This window comes from Arvicanthis niloticus, chromosome 16 (assembly GCF_011762505.2).
Source record: "Arvicanthis niloticus isolate mArvNil1 chromosome 16, mArvNil1.pat.X, whole genome shotgun sequence".
Lineage (NCBI taxonomy): Eukaryota > Metazoa > Chordata > Mammalia > Rodentia > Muridae > Arvicanthis > Arvicanthis niloticus.
Window position 1 is genome coordinate 42,657,751 of NC_047673.1, and position 13,183 is coordinate 42,670,933.

Here is a 13,183-nt window from a genome sequence, read left to right on the forward strand (position 1 = left end):
TAATGAGTGTTAATTCTCTGTATTATGTTGAAGTTAAAATGAATGAGTTTTTATTGTCAGCAATCTTCTGAGGTTGTATGAAACATTTCAGCTTCATTAGGTTTTCTCCAAGGAAACCTATTTCAAACAAACATTACAAGATTAATTTTCTAATTATATTCACTTTCCTCTATTGGTTTGAAGAAAGAAAGAAAGAAAGAAAGAAAGAAAGAAAGAAAGAAAGAAAGAAAGAAAGAGAGGGAGGAAGGAAGAAAGAAGAAAGAAAGAAAGAAAGAAAGAAAGAAAGAAAGAAAGAAAGAAAGAAAGAAAGAAATTCTGCAACTTAGAAATACTTCCTTTTCTGCAGGACTTCTTTAACAAACTATGAGCTCTTTCTCTAACTCAATTCATACTGGAATCTCTTCATATTCAAGGCATCTGTACTGTGGCTGATAAGTCTTATATTTGCATCTGAACTTTGACCTATTGCTGACACTTTAATCATGGACTCTTACCCTCAGAAACCATAAGCCGAGATAAACTCTACATTGTATAAAAATTTAAAAATAAAAAAATTTAAAAAAAAATTTTTTTAAAAAGCATCTTTGTTACATACACCTTTAATCCACACATTGTTAATAGAGATTTTTTTCACAAAAGAATAAAGAGAAGAATATTTTTAATAAGATATGGGTAGTGATTGGGAAATCAGCAACACATTCTGTTTAAGATACAAATTCTATGAATTTTTGAAGATCTCTTGGTGGAGGGACCCCGAAGGAGGGCAACATTTGGAATGTAAATAAAGCAATTAAAATAAATTAAGCTAAGTTGAGCAATTTAAAAAAACATATTTTTATATTTTTCATTGTATTTGCTGAATAGTTAGAAAGTTAGGCCACCCACTCATCTCCAAATTTTTAAACTAGAATTGCTCCTGTCTACAGGAAATACGGGGACAAAGTGTGGAGCAGAGACTGAGGGAAAGGCCATCCAGAGATGGATCCCACCTGGGGATCCATCCCATATACAGACATCAATTCCAGACAATACTGCAGATGACAAGAAGCACTTGCTGGGGGGTGGGGGGGGGCAACATTTGAAATGTAAATAAATAAAATAATTTAATATTTTTTAAAATTTTATTGTACCTGGTTCCCTTGAATTAAAAATATTTTAAAATGTTATTGTTACTGATGATAGACTTTTGCATGATTTTAGTGATTTAATTGGTACTTCCAGAGTAAATATACATCTTATAACTTCTTTTAACACATATTTATTTTAAAGTATTGTGGGTTATGTCAAGCATGGCTGTATAATACCAAAAACACATTCTCATAGTAATTGCTAATGTAACATTTTATAAATATGATACCACATTTTAGGTGGAAAAAAGATTTTATTCATAAAACTAAAAACTACTGCTGCAGTAATTCTCTCTGGTATAAAATGAGTATTCCTATTTTTCCTTAAATTGTGTAGAATTATTTTTATCCAAAGCTTTATAACCATCTCTTTCTTCACTAAGTTATTGTAGGTGATTTGTAAAATAACTCTTTTTTCAACACTACATTTTAAGTTTTTCTTAAGCTCACTTGCTTTGAAAGTTGAGGGTTTCCATATTTAATAAATTATATTTACTATAACAAACATAATATAAGGTCTTCCTGCCAAAATACCTCATATATTACTCCTGGGGGGATATATATTATTTAACTTGATAGTAAAATATGCTTATTTGATTTCAAACATAAATATGTATGAGATTCTTGAATGTCTGTCAGCTTGCATATTAATATGACTTGCTGTTTTTCTTGGAATATTATTAAATTTAGCAATAACTTAAATCTTGGAAGGAAATAGTTGTGTTTGTTTACCTGTAAATATATCTGAGTACAACAACAATATTTTTGACCATGAATATTTTTTTCTTAACTTACTCAAACTTTACTCAATTACAATTGTAGGAATAAATAATTATGTTGAATAGTCAAAGAGATGGTAGTAAATATATGTAAAAACAAAAAAATCAAGTAGATATGAGGGAGCTGAAGGGGACTGCAACCTCCTAAGAAGAACAATATCAACTAACCAGATCACCCCGTGCTCACAGAGACTGCACCTCCAACGAAATAGTACACATGTAGGGTTTCATGGACCCAGCTACAAATGTAGCAGAAGATGGCCTTATCTGGCATCAGTGGAAGGGGATCTCCTTGGTTCTGTGGAGGTTTGATGCCCCAGCTTAGGGGGATGCTAGAGAGGTGAGGCAGGAGTGGGTGAGTGGGTAGAGGAGCACCCTCATAAAGGCAAAGGGGAGAGGAAGAGGAGGGATGGGGGGGTTGTGGATGGGTATCTGGGAGTGGGTATATGATTTGAAACATAAAGGATTAAAATGATCAGTAAAAAATAAAAAGAAACATTGTAATCTTACATGTAATATAGATCATATAATATATAACATGGTTTGTGCTAGTATTCTATTTTAAGTATTATATAAAATTTTAAATGTGTCATATAATGTATACTTTATCTTACATTCTATATAATATATATTAATTATGATATATATATTAGATCTCTATTAAAGATATTTTCATACTGCTGATTAGGAGAGTAAGAAAAATTAGATATAAATATATGAGTATCTATACATATGCATATGTAAATATACATACAAATAGAAATGTAATGATTTTTTTCATTACTATAAGTTTTAGAAATAGAACTTGGAAGAAATAACTTAACAAAATCACAAAAGCAAAAAATTATGATTTCAAAAGCCAAAGACTTCATAAATGTAAGAATGAATAAAATCAAATATGATAATATCATTTTAAAAAATTTGTTCCACATTCCTTGGTCCTTGGGCTTGTCTTTGTTGCTTGATGTCTGCTCAAACTGGTAAATGTTTACTTATTGATTCACAATTGAGATTCATTGATAAATTTTTATTTTTCCATACACATCAGTAACACTTTAAAAGGACAGATACAGTTGCAAGACACAGAAAGGTTGAGTGGTTATTTAATCACATATTTTATGTCTTGGAAAGATAAAGTTAAACTTCAGTCGCTGGTGTTTGCTTTCATTTTTCTTTTTAATTAACTGAGACCATATTGAAAACAGCACCATGTAGAAGAGATTATTTTTTCAGACACATAAAATAAACAGGTTTATACTTTTCTACTTTTTTATATTTATCAACTTTACATTGTCAAGCATAGGGAACTGAAGTTAATCTTTATTTTCTGATAAAGCATGATTTACTTTGTTCCTTTAAAACAAAATATAGTGTGAAAACCCAGGTTACTACAAATTTGTGTGATGAAAGCTAGTTAAAACTAAGTGATTTTAATATTTCCTGGTAATTTGGAATGTGACACAAAAGTTATTTTATAGACATAAAAAATAATGTGGATGAATCTCTGTAGATAGATTTCATACCCAAGTTCAAGTTCAATTCAAGTGCTTCATCAACAGGCAAAGTTGTTCATAGTTGTAGTCTTAGCACCCCAGAAGTGGATACAGGAGATTCAAATTTTTTCTGTCATCTTTTGTTATATACCTGTTACAAGAACAGCCTTGAATTCATGGAACCCAGGCTCTAAAAATATGTTTTCCTTTAAAGCACACAATGTTAGCCCCTATGTTTGAATCCAGAAGATGTGTATATATGGCTTTGGGTCACAACACATGCAAACAAACACATGGAAACACAAACACACAGACACATAGATAGATAGATAGATAGATAGATAGATAGATAGATAGATAGATAGATACGTACATACATATATACATATGTGTATATGTGTATATGTATATATACATATATGTTGTGCTTATGTGTGTTATGAATCAATTGTTTAATTAGAATATGGATTTTTCTAATTTACTGTAAAAACGAATGCAGAATTTAATATTGCTTATTTTGAATTATGCTGAATGCTACTACAATTGAATATATATTCAATTTAAATATAAATATGTGTATATATGCATAATATAAGGGCATGTTTGTGTGTGTGTATGTAGGAAGAGAGAGTAAAAGTGAGCAGGTGCAAAAGAGAAAGAGAAAAACAAATAGGGAGAGAGAGAGAGAGAGAGAGAGAGAGAGAGAGAGAGAGAGAGAGAGAGAGAGAGAAACAGAGACCGGAACAGAGAATGTCATTGAGCTGAGAAAGTGGAGACATATTTCAGGGCTACATTATGTCTGGGAAGCCTGTGAAATCTAAATTTTATCATTCTACTGAGATTAAAAGCAAACTGAGAATAACTTTATTGTACATAAAAAGTCACCGAACTGACATTTTCTTATTTAGCAAGTTTAAGTCATTATAATATTTGACAAAACTACACAATACAACCAGTTGCCAGAAAAATTATTCCTATATAAGGTTAATTTTAATTTAAATTTCCAAGCTTTTAAATAATTAACCAATCTTTGTTTTAATTCTCAACATAAAAAATTTTTTCTATTAGTCTTTACAAATTGCCAAAATGTCACATAAGAAGTAAGTTAGATGTCTTTAATCTTACTTTTACTTTTCTCAACTCACATTACTACTTACTTGCCCTGGTAATTATAAGGCATAATGTACACAAATTATAAGTAACTTTTAGAACACTGAAAGTTCTGACCACTCAATAATGGTGTCTTTGATTTATGACTTCAATATTAATAGTATTAAAAATTACTTGGTTCTTTTGTGACTCTCAGCAGACTGCATATTTCTCTCATATGATACAAACTGTCAACCAAAAGATCACACATTTGTAATTGAGCATGGGCCAGTCCAATATGTATATCTGAAGCCTACTGCTATGAAGAATCTCCAGGCATGTGAAACTTCATTCAAAATATGTCAGCTAAATACTTTGTGAGACTAAATTCTGTGTATTGTTTTTCACTCTTTATTATCCTAATATCTATACTCCTATTATCTCAGACTTTCCTCTATTGTCCCAATATAATCAATACCTGCATTCATAGTTCATATTTATCTCATGGTAATTTTTATATTTTATGCCATCAGTACTCCCCACTACTCACACATAAAATCTAAGTGAAATTTTTCATCTTACTGGCAACATTTTATTTTTCTCCTCTTGCATTTTTATTTCTTCCTGTCACTGTATAATTCCTGTCTTTATAGTGATAATAATGAAACACTTATCTTTCCACCATTGTCATCCAGCAATGAGTTTCACACATTGCAATAACTAATTACTATGTAGGTGTGTGTGTGGGGGGGTATATCACTACTAGATATACAAATAAAAAATGAAAACCTAATACATTTTTATTGAATGGAGTGAAACAGCCAAAAATACATAGGATCATAAACTATGAAAACTTAAATTCACGTTTTGAGTAATAGATTTGCCAAACACTACACCAAGTTTTTTTTTTTTATATATATATATTTTATTTATAATTCAGATGTTATCCCCTTACCCCATTTCCCATTGCCCTGCCCAGGAACCCCCTATCCCATTCCCCCTCCTCCTGCTTCAATGAGGATGTGCCTACACCTGCCCCCTCCCACCTACCCACCCTCAAAGTTACACACACACACACACACACACACACACACACACACATACTCGGCGGCGTCCAGCCTTCATGGGACCAAGGATCTTCTCTCCCACCTATGCCTGACAGGGCCATCCTCCCTTACCTATACATTTGGAGCCATGGGTCCCTCCCTAAGTGCTCTCAGGCTGGCGGTTTAGACCCTAGGAACTCTGGTTGGTCAGTATTGTTACTCTCCTAATGGGGCCGCAAACACTTTCAGTTTCTTCAAGTCTTCTTTCTAACTCCTCCATTGGGAGCCCCTTGATCAGTTCAATGGTTAGCTGTGAGCATCTGTCTCTGAATATGTCAGACTCTGGCAGACCTCTAAGAAGACCACTATATTAGGCTCCTGTCAGCATGCACTTCCTGACATCCACATCAGTGTCTATCTTTGGTGACTGCACATTGGATGGATACCCAGGTAGAATGGTCTTCAGACTGTACCTCCTTCAGTTTCTGTCCCACACTTGGTTTCCATATTTGTATTTCCCTTGAGTATTTTGTTACTCCTCCTAAGAAGGACCAAAGCACCCACACTTGGTCTTCCTTCCTCATGAGCTTCATGTGGTCTGTGAGTTGGTCTTGGGTATTTCAAGCTTCTGGGCTAATATCGAATTATCAGTGAGTGCATACCATGTGTGTTCTTTTGTGATTGGGTTACCTCACTCAGGATGATATTTTCTAGTTCCATCCATTTACCTAAGAATTTCTCGAATTTATTGTTTTTAATAGCCGAGTAATACTCCATTGTGTAAATGTACCACATTTTTTGTATCCATTCCTCTGTTGAAGGACATCTGGGTTCCTTTCAGCTTCTGGCTATTATAAATAAAGCTGCTCTAAGATAAAAAAAAAAAAAAAAAAAAAAAAAAAAAAAAAAAAAAAAAAAAAAAAAAAACTCAGGTAATATTAGATGCTGGCCAGGATGTGGAGATAGGGGAACACTCCTCCATTGTTGGTGGGATTGCAAGATGGTGCAACCACTTTGGAAATCAGTCTGGCGGTTCCTCCGAAAAATTGGACATAGAATTACCTGAGTACCCAGCTATACCACTTCTGGGCATATACCCAGAAGATGCTCTAACACATAACAAGGACATATGCTACACCAATTTTTTTTTTTATTAATCATGCTTCAGGACAAAGTTCTACAAAACCATGCCAATCTCCACTATGTCTCAGGAATGAGCCAGTGACTCACATCAGTTTTGAAAATGCTGCAATTCATGACAGCATGTATAAGAAAACATAGATTGTACATGTTTAAATAAAAGAAAACTAACAAGCTAATGATCAACTGAGGAATACAAGTAGACCATAGACCAAGCAATTGTGCTTTGTAATATTACAAAACTAATATCATTTTGTATTTAGAAAAGATATCATTCAGGCTGAAATAGAGCTTCCTGGTGACTTATAATGATCTTCATCTTTATTATCCCACTTATAAATAAACATTACTTTATAATGATTTTCTACTTTCAGAACACTGGGAACAATATTAGAACTCTCACACACCCTTCATCTCATTTCTCCTAATAAGAATATCTTTCATTAGAATTAGTGAACCATTGTGGCTAATTATTATTGATTCTAGTCCACAATTTATTCATATTCATGAATTTTTCTGAATATATTTTATGGGAAAGTTCTATAGTCAAATGAATTATCATCTTTCATTGGGCCAAAATTGTTATGACAGATTTCCAGACTAATTTTGATGATCTTGGACAACTTTGAGAGCTGGAATTTTTCTCAGGCTTAGAAGGAGCCTATAGTTAGAGATGGAAGGTCACTGAGTTAAGGTACTTTTCTCATTGCATCATGCCAAGGGTCTACTGTCGACATGATAGATGACTGTTAACTTTGTCTTTATCATCTCACTGGGAAGTATTCATCTTATGTTTCAACTACTAAGTTACTTTCCATAATATCATATCTGTTTTAGCTTCTTTGTAAAGATGTTTTATGTGTAGCTGAAACATAGGAGTAAACTAGTGTATCTCGCTCTGAAGCTACAATGTTTAAAAAGAATATTTAGAATTATTTCTTTCTCTCATTAGTTAATTTATTCAATAATTTATTTATAATTTATACACTTATACTATTTTCCTATAATCTATTTTTCTTGGATGTCATGGACCATATTTGCTAGAGGATATTACAAACTATGATGTTGATTTCAGGTTTGCCAATTTCTACTGGCATATGATTTATCTCAAGCTTTCTCAGCTAACAAGGTAAAAGATTCCACTTATATATACGTGTACACATATGCAGGTGAAACCATTTAAATACATAACCAGCAAAGCAATGAAAGGAAAACCATTATACATTTGGAATATTATTCAAGGAAGATGATATTACCTGTTCAGCTTCCTGAAATAAGCTCATAACTCATCTCCTTTGCTACCTATGTTATGAACTCTTTAGTGTTTCTGTAAAATGTGAATTTTTATCATATATTATTTTTTTATTTCTACAAATATATTTATGCAGAAATAATAGCTGGCTGAAAGACAATATTTCTTCTGCATATTTCATTCGAAGGAATAAAATTGCTGCATTTTTCTGCTAAGTTTCATTTAGATATTTGCATTGCCTATGTCCTCACCGCTTCTCACCACCATGGAAAACAGATTTAAATAATGTTTAAAGAATGCTATGTATCTTTCTGAGCCATCCTTAAATTCTAGTTCTTCAAGATATAAAAATACAGTATGATGCATCAATTTTTACATGTAATCATATAAGTGTTAAATGAAGAAAAGAAAGTATGCTGTTTTAATTAATTTACTCTTGCTGTGATAAAATATCTTGACAATTGTGACTTTAGGATTGAAAGGCTTTTTGGTCGTTGTCCTGGTTTTGGCCGATCTCTGTGGGAAAACCAAGGCAGGAACTTGAAACATCCAGGCACAATGAGGAACAGAAAGTAATGGCTGGATACTTGTTTAGTGCTTAGTTAGCTTTCTCTATTGTTCTTAAGTCTATGGATCATGAGCAGAAAATGGCTATTAGCTTCAAGTTGAACCCATTTCTTCACAAGTTTATCATGTATTGGTACATACAAAGATTAGTACTCTTGTTAACAGAGTTGTTAGAAGATTATAATTTAAGTGTTTTAATATATAAATGTATCTCATGTTCTGATAAAAGAGATGTACATTTTATAGCCTTGGAAACAGGATGCAATGTCACAGAATAATGTGTTTATGCCTCTTTTTGTTGAAATTAATTTTTATTGGATATTTTATTTACATTTCAGATATCCCCTTTCCCCAATTCCCTCTCCTACACAGAATCACTGTATCCTAATCCCCCTCCTCCTACTTTTATGTGGATGTGCCCCCACCCACCCACCCATTCCTGCCCTCGAATTTCCCCACAATGGGGCATCCAGCCTTCATGGGACCATTCTCACCTATGCAGGACAAGGCCACATATGCAGCTGGAGCCATGGGTCTCTCCCTAAGTGTTCCCAGGCTGGTGGTTTAGACTCTGGAAGCTCTTGTTGGTTTTGTTCCTCTCCCCATGGGGTCACCTTCAGCTCCTTAAAATAAATTATTTAAAATCTATTCTCTAAGGCTACACTGTAGCTCTATTGGTCACATCAAGAACATTCTGAGGCATTATAAAAAACCGTGTGCTTAAATATACTTATTAGTAAATCCCACCTTCATGTAGTAAAGGTCCTTTATAAGGTATGGGAAATGTACTGCTTTAACTCCCAGATACAGAAGACAAGTAAATACCCACAGGACTTCAGTGAACATGTGCAGAAAATGCTTGTCAGGAAAAACTACACCTTTTAGAATTTTTAAATAATAAGTAAATATATAAGCGAACAGACATATACATGGGCTTACACATATCAAAATAAACCACCAAATTGCAAAGGTGTGGCTTATTACTTTATTGTACTTTTCCAGGAGAAATTATATAACAAGTTTTGTTTCCTTAATTATCAAGAATTAGCTTGCATAATTTTCAGTACATTATAAAATGTTTTCATATTAGTGCTCTTTGGAGGAGAAAGGGGGAGTGAGCAGGACTGGCAATTAACTTTTTATTTAATTATTATTAAAATTGCATATTTTATTTAAAATTAAAAACTCATTGTTTATAATAATTAACAAATATATAGAACATTTTTTTCTTTTCAGCATTATCAGCTTCATTACATACAAGACCATGTTCTGATAGCAAAGGTGAGGCCTAGAAATTTTCTGCCCCAATCATTGAACAATGTAATAATACAGCCATTATTTCATTTCATGTACATATAAGAACTGGACCAAGAGCACTAAAGTCTTGACTTGTCATTATCATCAACAATTATGAGGTATTCAAAATATAATTCGTATCCTAAAATCACTTTTTGTTTACAGGTTACAACATAACATAAATGATAATATTCTGTAATTGGAGACAATTGTAGCTGTACCTGTCATGTGCTGGCTGCTATTGAAACGTTTTCCAATTAATTTAACCTTGGCTGGTTGAGTTTAAAACATTTCAAAAAACTTTTGCCATTAAGTGTTGTGGTTCAAATCACACACACACAAAGAGAGAAAGAGAGAGAGAGAGAGAGCAATTATTCCCTTTCTACAGTATATATTCAAAAAATAAGTTAAATGCTACAATTTATTTTAAAATTTTAAATTCAGAATGCCAGTGTATATGAATGTTTTGTATTTGACAAAGCATGAATTGCACGACTCTGGAGTTTTGCGTGATTACACCTGTGTGAAGTTATTGAGGTATATACACAGTATGCTCCTGTGCATAGGAAAAACATGACCAGCGTACTGCAGTTTCCTGTCACTTTTCCAGATACATTTTTTATAAATTTACTTTATTATATTTTTAAATTAAAATGTAAATATATCACTTCTCCCCTCCCTTTAACTCCCTCTAACCTTTCTCATATTCTCTCCTTCCTTCCAACTTTTTTCATAATACCACGTCTATCCCCAAGTTGATGACCACTATGGTTTTGATTATCACTGCATTTCATTTTAATGCTCTTCACAGTATGCTTTAGCATAATTTTTTATTTTATATTTTTATGTATTTACATTTCAAATGTTATCATCCCTTTTCCTGGTTTCCCCTCCAGTCTCTCTCTCCCATCCCCCTCACCCTACTTCTATGAGGGTGTTCCTTCTCCCTGCCTCACTGCCCTGGCTTTCCCCTACACTGGAAAATCGAGCCTTAACAGGACCAAGGGCCTCTCCTCCTATTGGTGCCAGACAATGCCATCTTCTGTTACATATGCGGCTGGAGACATGGGTCCCTCCATATGTAGTCTTTGGTTGGTTGTTTAGTCCCTGGGAGCTCTTGGGGTGGGCAGGAGTCTGGTTGGTTGATATTATTGTTCTCCCTATGGGGCTGTGATAATTTGACATAGCAAAAAACACAGAGAAGCCCCTAGAGACTTCTGGGTCACAAGTGCTTCGGTAGTTAGCAGAGATGAGACAGCCTATGTCTATGCTCAGTGTTCCGACCTATAAACATCTGAATGGTTAGAAGCTACTATCCCCCGAACATAGTGATTCTGAGACCACCATCATCCTGGTGAAAGGGAACCTGGTCAAGGAACAAGCCTGAAATCACCACCACTCAAAGCACCAGGCCCATAAGGAGCTCCAAGATGGGAAGCAAACAGGAGACTAGAAGAACCACACCTGAGATCACAGGCTCAGCTCACCTGGGACTCCTGAGAAAGTTGTCCATACAAGGTATGAAAGAAATGCCTACCACACCAGCAAGCACTTTGCTCTGGAGAACAGGCTCCACACATTGTAGGACTTGTAGGTAAGCTAGACCTGAGGATGCAAGTATGGGAGAGCTAGCTCTACCACTTGTGTCCCTATGGTGACATTGATGAGGAAGAGATATTCTCCTCCTCAGTCTCCCCTTACCACCTGCAGCAGGCAGAAGGCCTAGTCCTGGTGTCATAGAGCAGAAGAGCTGTCCCCTTCCCATCCCCCTCCCCCTGCTGCAGCACTCCAGAGATAAGACCCTCTACCTTATCTGGGCAGCAGGGTAGAGCTGGCTCTTGCGCTGGTGTGTGTAAGCTAGCTCTGAGGGCATGAGAGCTGGAGAATGGCTGGGCTGTCTATCTGAGATACCTCTCATGTCCAGCCAGGGATTTGAATTGGTCCATTCCAACATCAATCTCATGGATGAACTGTTAGGATGCATGAAGGAACTGGTCCTACAGATCGAAAATTACAGGTTCTTCATGACACAAGGCAACAACAGGATATCCAAGAGGAATCCCAGAGAGATTCCAACATTAATAGAATAGCAGAAGCCAGAGACCTGGTACCAGACCAATGACTCATTGCAATGGACATTTTAAACTAAAGAACAGTGTACAAAATAGATACTGTGGGACACATTGACACACTACAGCTTCCACAACTAGATTTCTATTGTCCTGGATGGGGAGGTTGCAAGGATGGTGGGCAGGTATGAGTAGAAGGGATATTGAGTGGGACTGGGGTACATGATGTGAAATCCACAAAGAACAAATAAAAAGTTACAATGAAAGGAAGAAAGAAAGAAAGAAAGAAAGAAAGAAAGAAAGAAAGAAAGAAAGAAAGAAAGAAGAAAGAAAGAAAAGAGAGAGAGGAGGAGGATGGGAGAAAAGGAAGAAGAAGAAGAAGGAGGAGGAGGAGGAAGAGAGAGAGAGAGAGAGAGAGAGAGAGAGAGAGAGAGAGAGAGAGAGAGAGAGAGAGAGCAAGAGAGCAAGCACAGTCATGGAGACTGCTGTGCCTAATATTTCAATTTCAAATAATTTGACATCTGTAGCATAGGTGCAAGGAACAGGGAAAACAAGAAACTCTTTCATATAAGAACTTTGGCTTCCAATTCTCTTGAGAGCATCATTCTTACACCTACAAAATCACTGTGAAAAGTTAACTGTTTTTAGGGAAGGAGGCAGTGGCAGGTGGGAGAACCGAGACAAGGTCCCAACACAGACCATGGCATTTCATCCTAAACTGGTGGCTTAAATTCCTCAACAATCTGCAAACACGTGTTCAACCTATGATCGCATAGTACATTTTACTGAGTAGGTAGAGTGATAGTTTTATATAAAGTTATATATAATACAATCTAATTAAATATTATCCCGTCTTTTTACATTTTTAAAGAAAATACAAGACTTCACAAAAATTTAAAGAATTATGATGAAAGTGATTTTTTTATATATGGAAATAGATAGACACACAAAGAGACAGACATTTATAAAGATAGATAATTATATAGGTGATGATACTTTATGATAAATAGAAGATAGATTATAGATGACAGATAGAATGATAGAAACTTGATTTCTTTATTCCTTAATGACCCTTTATATCCTGCCCACTTGGTGAATCTTCTGTTGGGGCACCATATACAACTACTATTGTCTAAAATTGCCTTTTAGAAAATTGCATCAATTTTTCTTCTAGTCTCCTCATTCTTGACCCCATAAGACTTACACTGTAGATAATAAGAGTTCCAAAGCACACTGACTTTTATTTAATGAGATACATTTAGTTGTTTTTACTCTTATGTGAAGAGAAAATTTATCCTAGCACTCTCTTTGATTGTGAACAAAAT

The 13,183-nt window shown here is 34.6% G+C and overlaps 1 pseudogene; it reads left to right on the forward strand.

Annotated features, from left to right (window-relative positions):
- Nucleotides 1-11,016: 11,016 nt before the first annotated feature.
- On the forward strand, nucleotides 11,017-11,106 carry LOC117722095 (small nucleolar RNA SNORA17; annotated as a pseudogene).
- The last annotated feature ends 2,077 nt before the right edge of the window (nucleotides 11,107-13,183 follow it).